General features: G+C 48.5%; 1 long non-coding RNA gene across 1 annotated transcript; it reads right to left on the bottom strand.

The window, feature by feature from the left end:
- Positions 1 to 2,540: 2,540 nt before the first annotated feature.
- LOC122202608 lies at positions 2,541 to 6,694 on the bottom strand. The gene is made up of 3 exons (XR_006194761.1): positions 6,543 to 6,694; positions 4,456 to 4,565; positions 2,541 to 4,018 (listed from the first exon to the last, which is right to left on the bottom strand). It is a non-coding gene; the product is annotated as an uncharacterized LOC122202608 (long non-coding RNA).
- Between the last annotated feature and the right edge of the window lie 10,116 nt (positions 6,695 to 16,810).

Below are 16,810 nucleotides of genomic sequence, written 5' to 3'. Positions count from 1 at the left end.
CCAGGATAAATCACTGTGCGAGCCTGGTTCCATTCCAGGGTTGGGATTTCATTAGCTGTTGGCAGTGCTGTACTCTCCTCAAGTCCTCTTCCTGGGGACTCAGGCTGGGTTTATTCGGTGCATATGTTTATGCAGTGGGCCCTGAATAATGGCCCTGCGGGGTGTGTTGGAAAGTGTAACCGACAGGCGGGCAGGCAAGAGGTAACTGTGGCTGTGGAGGGCAGATTTCCCACCAAGTTATGTTGATAAAGCCCCACAGGCTTCTCCAGCCAGTCCCCATGGGTTGTGCTCTGGCCGGTTTAGAGTGACAACAGGTTGGGACCAATAGGATTTTGAGTGTGATAGTGTGTCCAGACTGATGAGGCCATCCCCAACTGAAGGAGCCCTGAAGACCAGGGCAGGGGACATTGAGCTCTGTAATGAGGAGAGATGCTGGTCCAGGGCTGTGTGGGGTCTGGGTTCAGGGCACAACTCTGGACATTGAACTTCACGTGAATGGTACTCCCCGGAGTTGTGCAGTGTGCAACCTGTGTGGCTGTATGTGGTTGCTCTGTCCAAGGTACTGGGTTGTAGATTAATATTTCAAGGGAAGCACTCAGACCCACGGGAACACTGAGGAAAGCAGTAAGGAGTGGAAGAAAAAGCCGGCAATCTGTGGGCAGAGAAGATGGCATAGAGCCAGTTCTTCCACTAAATCTTAGGATGTCAGGCAAAGCCCTTGGAGCCTCTGCTGTTTCATCTGTAACGCAGGGATCATCTGTCATGCCCCACTCACCACACAGGGTTATTGGGAGGATTACAGGAGCTGGGGCATAGAGAATCTTTGTAAGCTGCTGAATAGGATGGGCAAGTATTGCTTAGTTTTTTTTGTACTCTGGTCCAGTGTGAGCTACGGGCCCTCCAAGTTACAATTGTCCCAAGAGAGGCACCGGAGCAGTTACTGCCTTGAAGTGAGATTTTGGTTTTCTGGGAGAGAGCCAGGGCCCTACACTGGTGAGTATTGGGAGGCAGGAGAGGACACCAGAGGAGACGTCTCCTCCTACCCAGCCTCCTGTTCCTGGAGATTGTGCAGCTGAAGGTGGCCAGGAGGCTGTTAGCAGGAGTCCCACCTGGCAGGTGTTTCCTGAGGCCCAGGCAGTGCTCTGCTCTGTGTCCCCACACGGCATCAATGCACACCGGCAGGAGGCCACAGTCCTGACGTGCCAGGAGCAGATTTCTTCCGGTCTCTTGCTGTATCGAGCCTTGCGGGCTCTGGAGCTAGCCACAGTGTGGTACGACTCTCCTATGGTTCTGTGGCCTTGGAAGAACTGGTCGACCTCCCTGGGCCTCAGTTTCTCCACCTATAAGATGGGGATAGCAATAGCACTACCCTCTCGGGGTCCTCTGTGAGGATTCAGTGAGCTCGGTGCTGAGGTGCTCTGTACGGGCTTGGCAAGAAACAAAAAGTGGCAGCCGAAGTGACCTGTTTCCCCCAGGGGTCACCAGTCCCTGAAAGTGGAAAACGGGGGCTTCGGGCTGCTGGGCCGCCTCTGCGTGTGAGGCGTGTTCTTGTCATTCACAACCAGGGTGGGAACTGAGGTGGGAACCTCGTCAGCTCACAGTCCCAGGAACTGCTAGGATATTTTCTGGAGGGAAAAGCGCCCACAATAAAAGCCCCTGGAACAAAACCCAATAAATCTGAAAGACTCACATAAATGAGATGGTCCCCAAATGCAGACCTGCCTTCACAGACCCTCCAGGAAAGACACATGCAAACAAAGTCCCAGAAACACGGGTTGCCCCACGATATCACAAGCTGTGTATCACAAGAGAAGTTCTTCTGAATTCTCAAGGCAGCCCCCATGGGTGAAAAAGGCAGCATTTCTCTGAACGGTCACCAGCTGGTCCTGGGTCTCTAGGTTATTTGGATAAATAGCAGGGTGGCAATCACTCAAAGTCCCTTCTGTTTCCTGGGATGAATCCTATGGCTTGAGGCTGTACCTGGACTCCTGACAGAGGAGAGTTGGGCTCCATCCATCAGCATTCTGGAACCTTCCCTGCTGCCCAGGGCCTACATGTGCCAGGGGTCTAATGGGCTATTCATTTGTGGGTATCCTGGCCTGGCCAGGAGACACCTTTCTCCATGGGTATCTTTTTTTTTTTTTTTAATTAATTTATTTAGAGAGTATGTGTGTGTGCATATGAGCAGGGGAGAGGCAGAGAGAGAATCCTGAGCAGGTTCTGTGCTGTCAGCACAGAGCCCCACGAGGGGCTCCATCCCACAGACTGTGAGATCATGATCTGAGCTAAAATCAAGAGTTGGATGCTCGACTGAGCCGCCCAGGTGCCCCTCTCCATGGGTATCTCCACTTCAGGTGTGTGGAACCTCAGGGAAAAGTGACAGGCACAGGCTGAGCTGGGTGTCTGGGGAAGGAGACTAGGGACCGAGGGCTTTTGAGGCTTGTGTTTGAGGATCTCCCTCCTCAGATCAAACAGTCTGAGTAGATTATTAATAGTAGCCCAAAGAAAGATCATTTATTTGGCATTTACTCTGTCAGACGCTGAGTTTGAGGTAATCGGGTTATTATTACTGGGTCCCTCAGGTCCCAGTCTCTGTGGGGAGCTGCTTTCAAGGAATGTAGTGTGGCACCTCAGAAGCAATTAAAGGTAGTTCAAATGCTGACTCCTTCTCTTGAAGAATATCAAAGGCAGAAAGAATATTCTCCGTGCGGTGTGTGAATTTCTTCAGAAACACTTTTCTCTCTACTTCTGCTTCCTGATGCCTTTCCTGTGGTTGTTGTCCCAAACTTGCCCTTGTTGAGGGTTAGAGGCCAGAGTGAGGGGATCAGGGGCTCAGTCCTCCTGGCCTTCACTGGACATGTCTCACCTTTCCCTCAGCCGCCCCACCCTTCTCTTCTGACAGGCAAGGCATGAGTCCAAAATGGCGAATGTAGTTGGTGGCATTCATGAGTTGGTGCGTCACTTTATTTTTTTAAATGAATGAGATTAAAACTTTTTTTTCCACCAAGGACAAAGTTTTTTCTGTAGGAGTTTATTGTAACCCGGGTTGTTTTAAGGAATGGGTATGTGGAAGCTGGAACACCGGTATCGTATAGATCAGAATAAGACCAGCTTTCTTCCTGTGGTGGCCCATGTTCACCCGAAAGCCATGTGACAGCGTCTGAAGTCAGAGAACAGCGAGACCAAGTGTCAAGGAGCAGTCACTCCAGCATTAGACTCAGGGTGGCAGAAAACCAGCTCTGGGATCCTGTTTCTAAGGATTCAGGCACTAGCCTGGGAAGGTCAAATGACCACTTGAAAAATTTCCTGGGAAGATTTCCATGACTCTTCATGGGAAGTGATCCAGGTACAGGTAGCTCCAGCTTGTGGATCTGTCTGGTTATTTTTAATGGGCTGAATCAACTGCATCCTTTCCAAATCCCCAAGCCTGGGGGAGAGGATACTACTTGTCACAGCTCCTTCTGCCTTCTCCCTGTGCAGCCCGGTGTCTCCATAGCTGGGGGACTCTACGTATACCTCCCGCCATCTTGCCCAGGGCCACAGCTGGCCTGAGGAAGAGGGGGGCGTTGTGGTATTTTTCCATGCCAGGCCGGCTTTATCATGGGGAGAAAATAGACCAGCTCCAGGCTTTCCTTTGTGTGGTGTTTTTGTTTAGGACTGGGAGAAGCTCAAAGCAAACTTTCTTGGAATTTTAGTGGAATTTCTTGACAGAGCCTCATCTTGGGAAGGAGGAAGCTTCCTGAAGGTTTGGACCAGTGGTGGGAGGGTGGGTTTTGCTGGGGGCCCATTGGCTTGAAGACTTATTCTTCTCCTTTGTGGGAGCCCCAGGCCCCCCGGTGTGGTTCTTTGGCCCCTGTCCGCAGGATTGAGTGTAGCCTTGTGCTGGTCTGACTTCGGATGGATGAGAGTGATGCTACCTAGTATGCGCTCCTTCCTCTGTGGGAGGTCCTGTTCCTTTCTACGTGGTCCAGATATGTAAGCTGAGGCCCAGAGGTGTTGTTTGCCCAAGGTCACATAGCTAGAAATAGGTGGAGTCAGAATTTGAACCCAGCTTTTGCAACTTGAAGTGTGGCTGTGGGTCAGAGAGCCTCCTTGGACATAGCTGGCTTTAGTGTTTTCTTGCCCCTCCTTTTCCTTCTAAGGCCCTTGCTGTCTTCTGGCTTCTAATCTGCCACACATATGCCTCCTTGGCTGGAATGCCCTGCAACCCCCTGCCCTACTTATTGTCAGGACCTGGCTCAGTGACTGCTGCCTCCAGGAAGCCTTCCCTACTGCGCCCCCCCCCCCCCCCCCCCCCCCCCGCCACCAGAGTCCAGCCTGGGTGGCTCTTCTGGTGCTCCCATGGCATCCTGGGCTTCCTCCCAGCAGACTGTTGGCCACACACTGTTCTATTTGGGGCTCTTCTTGTCTGTCTCCTCCTCCAGTGCAAGCATCTCGAGGGTAGGGGCAGCTCACCGAATGTTTGATGAATGACTGAATGGTTCGCTCCTGTCTCTTATTGCCGCGTCTGGGGTTATCAATTCGTTTCCTGTCAGCAGTGTAGCCTGCTTGCTTCGGTCTCTCATCTGGAAAACGCAGAGGATCCTAGTTCATCTTTGTAGTGTTGGAGTGCAGCTTAAATGACAACACACACAGCCCTCAGAACAGCCCCGCTGCCCATGAGCTGTCCTGACTGCCTGGTGATTTGCAGCCTGGGGTGGGGAGGCTCTGCCCCGGGCTGACCTACTTCTTCCCTACCCCCCCCACCCCTGGCCCAGCACTACTCACTGAGGTGAATGACTCAGCGCTTGGAAATCGCTTTCCTTTTTTGAGGAGCCAGATCATTTCCCCCATCAAACCAAAGACAGTAGACAAAGTTAATTGCCAACTGATGAGGTGGGGGTGGTGTTTGAGGGGGGGAGTTGTGGAGGTGGGGCTGGGGGTCAGGGGATGGGTGACAAGAAAATCATTCAGATAGAACCAAAGAGAGCATTTGCCACGGAGGGCAGCAAATAAAGTGTGAGTGTGTGTGTGTGTGTGTGTGTGTGTGTGTGTGTGTGTGCGTGCGCGCGTGCGCATGTGCATAGGAGTGAGGGGAACGGGACAGGAGATGCTTGGAACACAGCTGTGAAATGAGACTCAAAGTGATACTCATGGTCACAGATCTGTAGCTATAACAGCCTGCAATGTCTATGCTCCCTAATTCGACCCTGAGGTGACTCCACAGGGAGGCAAATGTGTCTGGATATTCCTTTTCTCTCGTGCCGTTTTTGAAACCGCATCCTCTAGAAACAAGCCCCTCCAGAGGCTCTTGGAAGAGGACTCTGTGGTCACATAAATGTGGGAGCCCACTCCTGTATCCCTCCCAAGCATTCACAAGGCATTAGCATGGGAAAGGCCCTGAGAAGTCCTGCAGTTAAGAAGTCCTTGTAACTTTGTTTAGGCCAGGGTTTCCCTGATCAGGGAACCCTTTTCCCATGTTACACCCATCTACATCCCATAGTTCCAGGAAGCGCTTTGGGAACCTACCCCTCCACCAAAATGACTGGGACACAGTTCGTGTCATTGTGATTGAGCTGATGTTTTCAAATGTAAAACTGAAAAATTAGTTCAACTCTGTATTAGTTTCCTAGGGCTGCTGTAACCAACTTATTTTTTGCAAATAGTTTCAGGTAGGCATCCACTGGTACTTTCTTCCAGAAAGAGCCGCGTGGGCTATAGCACCATTTGTAAATAAACTGTCCTTTCCAATTGATTTGCTTTTCTCCAAGGAGGATAAAATGGAAAGTGTCATGGAGGAGGTGGGATTTCAGGAGCTGCAGGAATATGGGGGTGAGGGACTCTGGTGAGGGGGTGTCCTATGGAAGAAGGGAAGGGAGCTAGAGACAGAGGCGTCTGAATGAGGAGAAGGGCCAGGTGCTATGGGCTCAGAGGGCCAAGCAACACCAGGTTAGCACTTACAGGACAGGGCACCCCTTCCCTTCCAGCGGGGGTGGGGCCAGAACTCCTGGAACACGGAACCCCCGGACAGAGTGTACCTGTGTCTACAGGGCGTGGTCCCAAGTGATGGTCACTGGAGATCTGGGGTGTTGACACGAAAGCAGAGCACAGGGCCTGGGAATGGGGGACGGGAGCCCAGGGGGATAGCCCAGGCTGGAAAACTGAGCAGGAGCCCCGTCCCCCTGATGTGATTGGCAGATGTGTCCGCCTCCCTGGGCACTCACTTTTCCATGAACACTGATCAGTCCTGGAGGCACCTGCTTCTTGGCCTGAGTGTGTGCTCACAATGTGTGTGGGCAGCCAGAAATGCTAATTAACTTGTGTCTCCAGGAGCATCCCTAACCCAGGGCAGATGAGATTTGGTATGTAAACCTCTAGCTTCCTTGGCCCGTGGGTGGGTAAGGGTCTATCCCCTCTCGCAGAGATCCTCAGTGGGATTGGGCTCCAGTTACTGATGGCCATAACTCGCTCAGGGACATGCCTTCCCTGTCCCATTTCTTTACTCCCCTACCTGTGATCCCTGGGGCCACCTCCCAAACCAATTCCCACACTTGAATCCGCACCTCAGGGTCTGCTTCGGGGGAAACCCAAACATCTATGTTAGGTCAGGCCCCAGAGGGCTGGTTGGAACCTGTCCCATCTCTCTCTCCTGCTTCACATGCAGTTGGTGCCACGGCTTGGTGGAAGGGGAGTGTGAACTTGTGGGAAAGGGAGGAAAGACTTACAGAGCTTGCCACCCAGGAATGCTCAGTTTTGGAACTTGTGAGTCACAGAAACTACATTCTAAGTAGCTTAAACGACAAGGGGGAGGGTTCCTGGGTGGCTCAGTTGTTGAGCGTCTGACTGTTGATTTCGGTTCAGGTCATGATCCCAGGGTCGTGGGATTGAGCCCCATGTCTCAGCATGGAGCCCGCCTGATATATTCTCTGTCTCTCTCTCTCCCTCCCTCCCTCTGCTCCCTCCCCCCCCCCCCCCCCACACACACACGGGGGAAATGTTGGCTTATGGAACTGAGATGTTCTGTTGGTGACACTAACTTGAGGCATGGCTGGGTCCAGGGGCTCAGATGAAGCCATCAGATGTCTCCATCACTCCTCTGCTTTCCTTGCTGTTGACTTTGTTCTGGAAGGGTGGGGGGTGTTCTCCACATGGCTCCCCCTGCCCTAGCCCCAGGTTTATATTCTATTAGCTGAGTAATCTCAATAGTAAGAGTGCCTCTTTTCAGATAATTTTAGGAAAAGTCCCAGCCCTGACCCTACTGAGTAAAGGACCAGTGTCTGAACCAATTCCGATGGCCATGGCAGGGAGTGAGCTGACTGGCCAGGACTGGTCCTGGGGGATGTCTCAGCTTCAGAACTAAATGGTCTGACATCCTTTCTCCTCCCAAAGATGGGATCTATTCCCTGTGGAAGAGGGACAGGGAGGTGGAAACAACAGATGATTATGGGCGGGTTGGGTAGACAGGGACAAAGAACAGAACACCTGAGAGATGAAGGCAAGGGGCCAAGGGCATGGGGAGAGGAAAGACCTTTTTGATGAATCTCTTGTGGAGCCCAGGCTGTCAGATGTCTGCCCTGAAGCACTGTTAAGAGAAGGCAAGGCTTTTTAAAAAATATATATTTTGGGGCATTTGTTTTAAAACTTTTTGTTTTGAAAGAATTTTAGGTTTAGCTAAGAGTTGCAAAGATAATACAACTTTTCTGTACAGTCTCCTCTGCTTTCATGGTAACACACTCCTTGTGCAATTATCCAAACTGATAAGCTAATGTCACTGTTACGGTTAACTAAACCACCCACTTTATTCACATTCTCCCCATTTTTTCCCCACTGATGTTCCTTTTCTGCTCCAGGATTGAATCTAAGATCCTCCCTGGCTTTTAGCTGTCATGTTTCCTTATCTTATTCTAAATCATCGTGTGTCTCTGATTGGAGACCCTTTTCTCCATCTTTCCCTGCCTTTCATTGCCCAGACACTTTTGAAGAGATGTGGGCAGATATTCCATAGAATGTCCCTCAAGTTGAGTTTACCTGACATTTTCTCAGGAGTACACTGAGGGTGATGGGTTTGGGGAAGAACACCACAGGGGCGAAAGCTGCCCAAGGATGCAGGATACCAGCATGACTTCTTGCTGCCGCTGCCTCCCAGGGGGTCACCGGTTTCGGTGCTGCCTGTCAGGTTTCTCTAGTGTCAGGTTTGTGTTTTCCCTTTCCATGCTCTGTTTGGAATGCAGGGGTTTTGGTTGAGTTTGGTCCCAGGAAGGGAGAACAAACATCCTCTCCTCCCTCCCAGGTCCGTGCTCTCTCAGGCCAGGCCACCACTTACATCTGCTGCCAAATGCTAGAGCAGGCACCAGACCTGTGTTCTCTGTCGCTCCGGGAAGGACGGCTATGGCTTCCTTTCAAGGGCCTTGAGTCTCAAGGCCATCCTGTATGTGTGCCAGTTCACGGACCCGTCGTGCTCCAGGTATGCCTGGTCTGGGGCTGTGGTTGCCCACACCTGGATTCTAGCTGGGAAACCTGTGCCAAAGGCAGAGTGCAGTTTGCCCCAACTTCTTGGAGAAAGCTGGTGTTTTCTCAGGGGTGAGGAGGGTTTGCTCTGGGGAAGGAAGGACAGTTTCTCACAGAAGTTGGGAGCACCTGAGTTACCTAGGAGGGCACTGGCTGGGGGAGGGAGGGGTAGGTGTCTCAATTGACATGAGGGAGGAGGAGATAGGGAGCTCACCGTGTAGGGAGAGGCTGGGCCCAAGACACCCACCCTGGCCCAACCAAAGACACCGTGGACGACAGCCTGTTTGGCAGTTTGTTTGTTGACCTGCAGCTGCTCTCTAACAGTTAAACAGTTTGCAGATCCACTCCCTAGGGTCCTGTTTGCAGTTATGTTCTGAAAGATAATCAATTAATGAAGCCAGGAAGACCCTGGCTTTAAAAGGAAACCAAAACTGTACAAGTAACTGTGGTTGGAGACTGAAAACACTGGAGGTTTGTACAATTCCTGTGGAATTCAGACCCTTCACCTCTTACCGGAATTGAGGGACAGGTTGGGAAGGCATTGGATTTGGGTTTGGTGTCAGCCCCATGAGGTTCAGGCCTTGGTGGTACCCTTTATTAGTTTGGTGTGACCTCTGGCAAGCCACCTGGCCTCCTGAGACCAGTGTCTCCTTTGGGAAATGGGGACAGTAATAGTGTAGCCATCGAGTCTTGCGGCCCAGGGGCTGTTTGGATTTGAGGTGATTAGAAAGGCAGGAAACTAAAAATATATATGCATGAAGGATATTCTCTATTTGGCCCAAGGACGAGGAACAAGGTTTGGGTGCAGCGTGCCTGGGGCTGAGAGGGACACTGGGGAGGGAGGGCAATGTCTGTCTGCCTTCAGGACTGGCTTTGAGCCTCTCTAGAAGCCGGAAACAGAGTAGCTGCTCTCACGAAACACGGCGCTCAAGCAGCGCTCCTTGGAGGCCCTGGGGACAAAGTGGGACTTTGTCTGGAAGGACCCCTGCACCATTTGAGCCTGGAATACAGAGCGGGAAGGAAACACGGCTGGCTGGCACCTCATGGGTTTTGTGGTCTTGGAGACAGTGTCTGAACACCAGCGCAAGGGGCAGCGTGAGACATGTTCCCCCGAATGGCTTGGGGGCAGCAGTGAGGAGGCCAGAGTGGATAAGGGTGATAGCTTGAGCCTGAACCCATGGTAGCCCTGGGAGTACCAGGGAGGCCTCGGGCAGAGGTTCAGAGTGGAGCTGAGATTCTGAGGACGGCGTACGTGAACTGGCAAGATGCAGGCTCAGTGGTCACGAGCCCACAGATGGTCCCCACTTGCAGGGTGGCTGAAGACACCTGGGTCGCTATGATACCTGCCTTGTAAGGTGGGGGTCCAGTGAGCGCATCTGGGGCAGGCGTTCTGACAACTCTCAGTTGTCACTCGTAGTTGTCACAGCTATGACAAAGTCCATACAGCCCCCTCAGCTGCCTTTCTGTTGCTGGGAGCCTCAGGTTCACATCTGTGAAATGAGGATGATGAGAATGACCTCCTTCAGTCAGGGTTGTTACGGGGATCCAGTGACCTAAAGATTACTTCTTCTCAGAGACTGAAAGACATACACAGAGTCCCACGGCTAAGAGAGTGGGTGCCAGCGTCTGTTGGACCTTGTGTCCCTGCATGGCCACTGCTCAGTGGATGTGGTCAAAGGAAGAAGTGAATGCTGTTTCTGTGCTCTAGAGTGCCTTGTCAGAGCTCAAAAGCACTCTTTGGGGGAAGTCCTGTCATGAACACACTGCCACGGAGGTAGAAGACAGAACCTGAACCCCAAGCATGAAGGCAGCGAGCCGTCATTGTGGGCTGGCCCTGCCAGCTATTGGGTATTGCTTTTATAACCCTCACAGTGACCCTATGAAGGCAGGTCCTATCCTGAGACCCAATTCCCATTGTTTGTAACTCTCGCCGTGTAGAAAGGGAAACCACGTCTTGGAGGTTAATCTCCTCAAGGTCACAAGGAGGTAGGAGACAAAGCCAGGATTTGAAGCTGTGGTTTTCTCCAGAGCCCAAACTCTCCAGTCCTTGGTCATTTTGTGGTCAATGAAAGCATAGGACTTGGTCTCTGTTATTAAGCCCTTCTCTGGTTAACCAACTCAGGACCCCCACTGCACCTCACCACTACCGAGCAGTTTCTAGGCGGTCGCTGCCAGGATACGAAAGACCCCAGGCTTCCTTCAGGAATTACGTTAGGGGATTGAGAGAGATTATTTCAGAAGAGCTATTGGAGGCACCAGTTATTATTTTTTTGGTACAATGGGTAAAAATTTCCTCTCCGTTCTTACTCCCCTGCTAAAAGACTCAATTGAATAAGTAAGAGAAACAGCAGCATGTGTTATTTGAAAACTGTTTAGTGCAATTACTGCTGTAGATTTTACTGAATTTGAAAATGATAGATGGCAAATCTTAATTTCCCCAGCTCTCCATCCTGGCAAGCAGTTTGTTAAAGACTAGCGGTGCGGCTAATCGCCAGTGCATAATGCCCACACATACACGTTTTTCCTTTTTATATAACACATTATGCTAATCACCCTGTATTCCATTTTTCAATAAAAGGTCAGCGGAGCACTGTTTGTTCAGAATGTGCAATTTAAACTTCATGTCTGTCATTAGAGATAATCTAGGTTTGCTGTATCAAGTGGGGTTGTCATAGAAACCAGACCCACAAGCTCTGTTTATGGCCTTTGGAGAATAAACACTTTGCATTTATTTCTCTGGCAAGGAAAAAAAAAAGTCAGAAATCATCGAACAATTAAGTAAGGTTTGAAAACAAAGGGGTAATAGCCCAGAAGAGAGAGCTATGTCATTCATCAAAAATCAATAATTGTCACACAGTCGGTATACCCGGGCATTCAAGCACGTGACTGACGGAAGTGGTCAAGTATTTCCCCTGGGACGAACAAGTAAGGGAGAGTGGATGTGTTATTATGCCAAGTACAGAATTAATTTAAGTGTGCTAATGGGTTTTATCCAGGCTATTATACCCTTGAAAAACATTGCGTGTAAGTTACATTGAGTGTCTGATCAGGTTCTTTATGCCATGTATTTGGTCATTTGTGAACTCCAAATAGCTGAGACGATTTCATATTGTCTCTCTGATCTTCCTATCATTTAGAAGGACCTTTTCTGGAAGCAGTTCAGGGATCCCGAGCCTTAGATTTTTTTAGATCCTGCCTGGGAAGTATCATTTTTATTAAGTAAAAGGACAACCTAGTTCAATTTGAACACATTTTTTTAGTATATCTCCAATATTGCATGGCTATACTTCTGTTAAAATTATTTGTTGGTTATCTGAAATTCAACTTTAACTGGATGTCCTGTATTATATCTGTTACTTTGTGTTTGAGGGGTCCAAGGAGATGAAGAGGTAATTCTCTGAACTCTCCTAGCAGCCTCAGGCCTGTGCTTCCTTTAACAGGGGAATGAGAAGTGTGTGCACAGGATGTGTGTGCATGACTAATCCTGTTAAATTACAGTGTAATTGTGGCTCTAATTTGCTGGAGGCGCCAGCAAAGTCAAATTAAAAAAAAAGTCACCTGCTTGCAAATGACCAAACATTCACTTGGCATAGCCACTCTGTAAGGGGAAAACTTCTGTTTAAAAAAAAAAAAAAATTTATGTTTATTTCTGAGAGATAGAGACAAGCGTGAGCCAGAGAGGGACAGAAAGAGGGAGACAGAGAAGCAGGCTCCAGGCTCTGAGCTTTCAGCACAGAGCCTGACGCGGGGATTGAACCCATGAACTGCGAGATCGTGACCTGAGCCGAAGTCAGATGCTTAACTGACTGAGCCACGTAGGTGCCCCAAAAACTTCTGATTTTTTAATTTTAATTTTTATTATTTTTTTTATTTTACCCCCTCTGAAAGAGGGTTGTTGAACCTGCTTTCCTAGGGGAGGAGGTAACCATTTACAGTTGTTTTTAGAGCTGGTCCCTAGTTATTTTTTGGAGCTGGGCCAGAGGAAGGACCTGAGCTTATCTGTTGGGCATGATGTTCAATCTGGGGGGGAAGGGTTAGGGTTTTATGAACTGTGACCCTGCCCAAGGACAACCTCATTGCTGTAATCTCCACCCACACAACACAATTCACAGAAACCTGGTAATTGTCAGACGAAGCATTCACTAGACTACTGTATCAAATTCAGGGTGATGGAGCTAAATAAAACCCAATACACACATTCAATGTAACAAGTAGGAATTCGGTCCTGGGTCAGGAGCTCAAGGGGACCCAAAGCCAGATGACGGTTGGTCTTCCAGGGATACCTTGGCCAGTGGGAGAGAGTTGAACACAGAAATCACTTTAGAATCAGGAGACAGGGCCAACTGCTTGAGCAGAGACTGAACAAAGTGCCCTGGGAACATAGAAGAAGAAGAGATGAATTTCACCTGGGGAGTCCAGGGAGCCTTCTTGGAGGAGGAGGGGGATTCTCAGCAGATCTTTGAAGTGGCCGTTTATTAAATCATATTAACACTAGAAAAGTATGTTTCTTACAAGGACACTGTTACTGGATTTGGGGGCCACTTCAATTCAGTATGGTCTCATCTCAATCCTTAGTCTGCAGAGATCTGAGTTTCCAGGTGGACACAAATTTTTGGAGGACATTATTCAACGCACTCCAGTTGCCAATGATTAAAACTTGGTAGGTTTCAAACAAACAAACTTGGTACGTTTCACAGAGATTTCTCCTGAACAATCAGCTTGTCCCAATAGGCCTGCAGTAGACTGGGGCTGAGGGGCAGCTTGCTATTTCCCTAGGCATGCCTTATCCAGGCACCTGGGTGCTCTGCTTGGTTGTTCACCTGCCAGGCCCTGATTTAGTTCAGGTGGAGCAGTCATGAGCCTCTGTGAGGCCAGAATCTGCTGCTTGCTCTCCCACCTCCTTCCTGATACCTCCTTAGTGACGGGGACTCATTTATACTGTGCACGAGCTGTTGGTTAACAGTATTTATTTCCAGAGTCAGAAATATTTGATTCCAACTGGGGACACCAAATTGAAACCCATGCAAGTCCAAAATGCAGGTCAGGTGATAACGGAGAGCACGCTATGACATAGGATAGAGAAGGAGCGTGTAGGCGCCTAGAACAGGCAAGCCATGAAGTTCCCATTCTGGCCCCTGTGTGGTCTTGAGTAACTCAGTCTCAGGTAGCCTCAGTTTCACACCTGTGAAATGGGTATAATTACAGTTCCTTTCAATGTTATGAGAGCTTGAAATACTATATATAAAGTGTCTAGCACAGTCCTGGCATGTAGTCAAGGCTTAATAAGTTTACAGTGGATAAATGATGAATGAATGAATCATTTGAACTTTGCATTACCTTCCAGCTGAAAGAGGAGAAATAGTTCAGATGCAAATAATAGCCTTCAAACCACACTGACAAAAAAATCAGAAAATAAGATGATAGAATGTTCCCAGACAGATCTTCCTTGGCCCTGCATTGGAATAAATTATGCATTTTTCAATCAAAAGGGAATTCACTCAAAAATCAAGAAGTAGTAATTCCAGAAGTAGTAATAATGATAAACACCAATGGTTATCCCAACAGATGTGAAGTTTATATTTATATAGAATGCAAAATAAGAGATTTTTCAAGCATCTAGGATAGCATTTCCAACTGTGTGTGTTCTAAAAGGAGGTAATGGGTGCTCTATGAAGAAACAGTCCTCGTTAAATAATTTGGAAAGATACCCTAGTATAAAAGTTTTTTTGTTGCAGGACTTTTCGGAACTTTTAATATGTTAACATGCAGTGTGAATTTCCTAAATGAAGATACAGCATGGAGTATTTTCCAAATATATTTGGTGATAGGAAATGCCCCCTCACCATCCCTTTTCTTGGAACTAGTGTTGCATGGAATGCAGCACAGGGAAAATACACCCTGATTTTTGATAAACGGCTGTCCCCCACCAAATGCTAGGCATTCTTATAGGTTTTAGGTGGCCTCTAATCCTGGGTGAACCTGTCTGGTTGCACAGTCCTGTGATTTTGGTTTTTAAAGGACAGGCTGATTAAGAGAATTTGGGTGTGTAAGGAGACCAGGCATTGTAAGGAAAGCCACCAGGCATTGAGAGTGTTGAGAGATGTCACCTTAAGAGAACTGGTGAGTTTCCTGCAGGCCACCTGCACGCTGTCCAAATAGGAGGGGCTGGGGAGAGTCAGGACAGGGTCCAGCTGCCCCAAACAGGTTCTCCTCTTTTGCCCTGCTTTCAGGTCCTTCAGCACAAAGCCTGATTTTCAGAGGGGCTTCTGCAGTGCCTTCTACAGTGCTTGAGCACAGATGGATCTGACTGGGGCTGGAGATGGCCTGTTTCTTGAGCTGTCACCTTTAGTCTCCTTATCTCTATTCCACCAAGTCCCACCACCGAGACTCTGTGCAGTAACCCTTGGAGCCAGGCAAAAGTCATCAACCTTAAATCCCTTTACCTGGAGGGCTCCCAGTTCATTTCTTCACCCATTCCTCTTCATAATTCTATCCCATGACTACTCTAGCCACAAGAGGCAGGGAGCTAGGTCTTTCACCTGGATGTCCTTGTGCCCAGCTAAAAATCTCTTAAGAAGGAGACCAGGGAGGGGTGCCTGTGTGGCTTAGTCGGTTAAGTGTCCGACTTTGGCTCAGGTCATGATCTCACAGTTTGTGAGTTTGAGCCCTGCATCGGGCTCTGTGCTGACAGCTCAGAGCCTGGAGCCTGCTTCAGATTCTGTATCTCTCTCTCTCTCTGCCCCTCCCCTGTTCACACTTGGTCTTTCTCTCTCAAAAATAAACAAACATTTAAAAAAAAAAAAAAAAAGAAAAGGAAGACTGGGATGATACTGGGGTGTAACTAGCAGTCTGCTATAATATCCCTTACTTTCGATAAGACATTCTTTTGATTTATTATTTTTTTAATTAAAAATTCTATACATGGCCATTGGTGAAAGTCTGCAAAACATTGACAATTTTCAAAAAAGAGAAGAGCAATCTGGGGTTCCTGGGTGGCTCAGTCTGTTGAGTGTCTGACTTTGGCTCGGGTCATGATCTCATGGTTTGTGAGTTGGAGCCCCGCATCGGGCTCTGTGCAAACAGCCTCAGAGCCTGGAGGCTGCTTTGGATTCTGTGTCCCTCTGCTCGCACCTATGTCACTCTCAAAAATAAACATTAAAAAAAATATTTAAAGAGGAGCAATCAATGACCACTAATACTGCTTCTTAAAGATAAACATTATTAATACTATAGATAGATGTTTTCCTGCCCCCCAATTTTGAGGTCATATCTTACATTTGATTTTATATCCTGCTTTTTCACATTTTTGCATGTCTTTGAAAACTCTACACAAATCTTTTTACCAATGACATGAGATTCTATCATATGACTGATTACATGTACCACAATTTGCTTAGTCATTTCTCTAATGGATATTGAAATTGTTAGCAATTTTTCATTATTAACAATCAAGAACATTTCCTGGGCTTTGACCTCCTTCTGGATTATTTCCTCAGGCTTGATTCTGAGAAGTGAAATTACTGGTTCACACGGGCTGGTATTCCAGAGTTTCTTGATGTGCAATGCCAGATTGCTTTCCTGAAAGCTGACTCACATCACTCTGTCCAGGACTAAGAAGAAATCTAGACTTAAAAAGTCATCTGGGCTTTTACATTTGTGATGGTAGGGGTCAAGTAATTGTTGAAACTTTTTCCTTGGTGCCCCTTTAGCTAGCTGGTGTCTTACCACACAGCTGATGTCTTCATGCTGTTGAGAGGCTGGGAGCCATGAACATGGGTAGCTCACAGACTGGGCAGCCGTTAGATCTCACTGATGTTCCAGAGAGATCTTCAGCCACAGCTCTGTGCCTCATATGTTGGGCATTTCTGACTGTCTCATCAGTAGTGATGTTTCCACCCTTCTCCATGATTTCCTGCTTCTCTCTGTCCCTGGCTGGTTCTAAGGGGTAAAAACTACCATTACAGTCCAGCTTGTCCATTATGGAGGGTCAGTGTCACTGCTGTCCTTAACTCCTTCCATCACCAGTTGCCTTGGTGATATTGTCACCAGTGTTTTTGGATATGGGGTAGGGGCCAACCTTTTGGGCCAGAGCAGAGATAGGACCAGTTCCTATCTGGACCAGTTCCATGGCAGCAGCAGCTGGGTCAAATAAACCTGGTTGTGGGATGACTAAAGGAAGTTGAAGCTTTGCCTTCTGCAAGCTTGAAGACGAGAGCTCCTAGCCTTTCTTTAAAAAATAATTTTTTTAGGGGCGCCTGGGTGGCTTGGTCGGTTAAGCGTCCGACTTCGGCTCAGGTCATGATCTCGCGGCCGTGAGTTCGAG

The sequence above is a fragment of the Panthera leo genome, chromosome D2, assembly GCF_018350215.1.
Source record: "Panthera leo isolate Ple1 chromosome D2, P.leo_Ple1_pat1.1, whole genome shotgun sequence".
NCBI classification, from domain to species: Eukaryota; Metazoa; Chordata; class Mammalia; order Carnivora; family Felidae; genus Panthera; species Panthera leo.
This window is presented reverse-complemented; position numbering and strand designations above follow the sequence as displayed.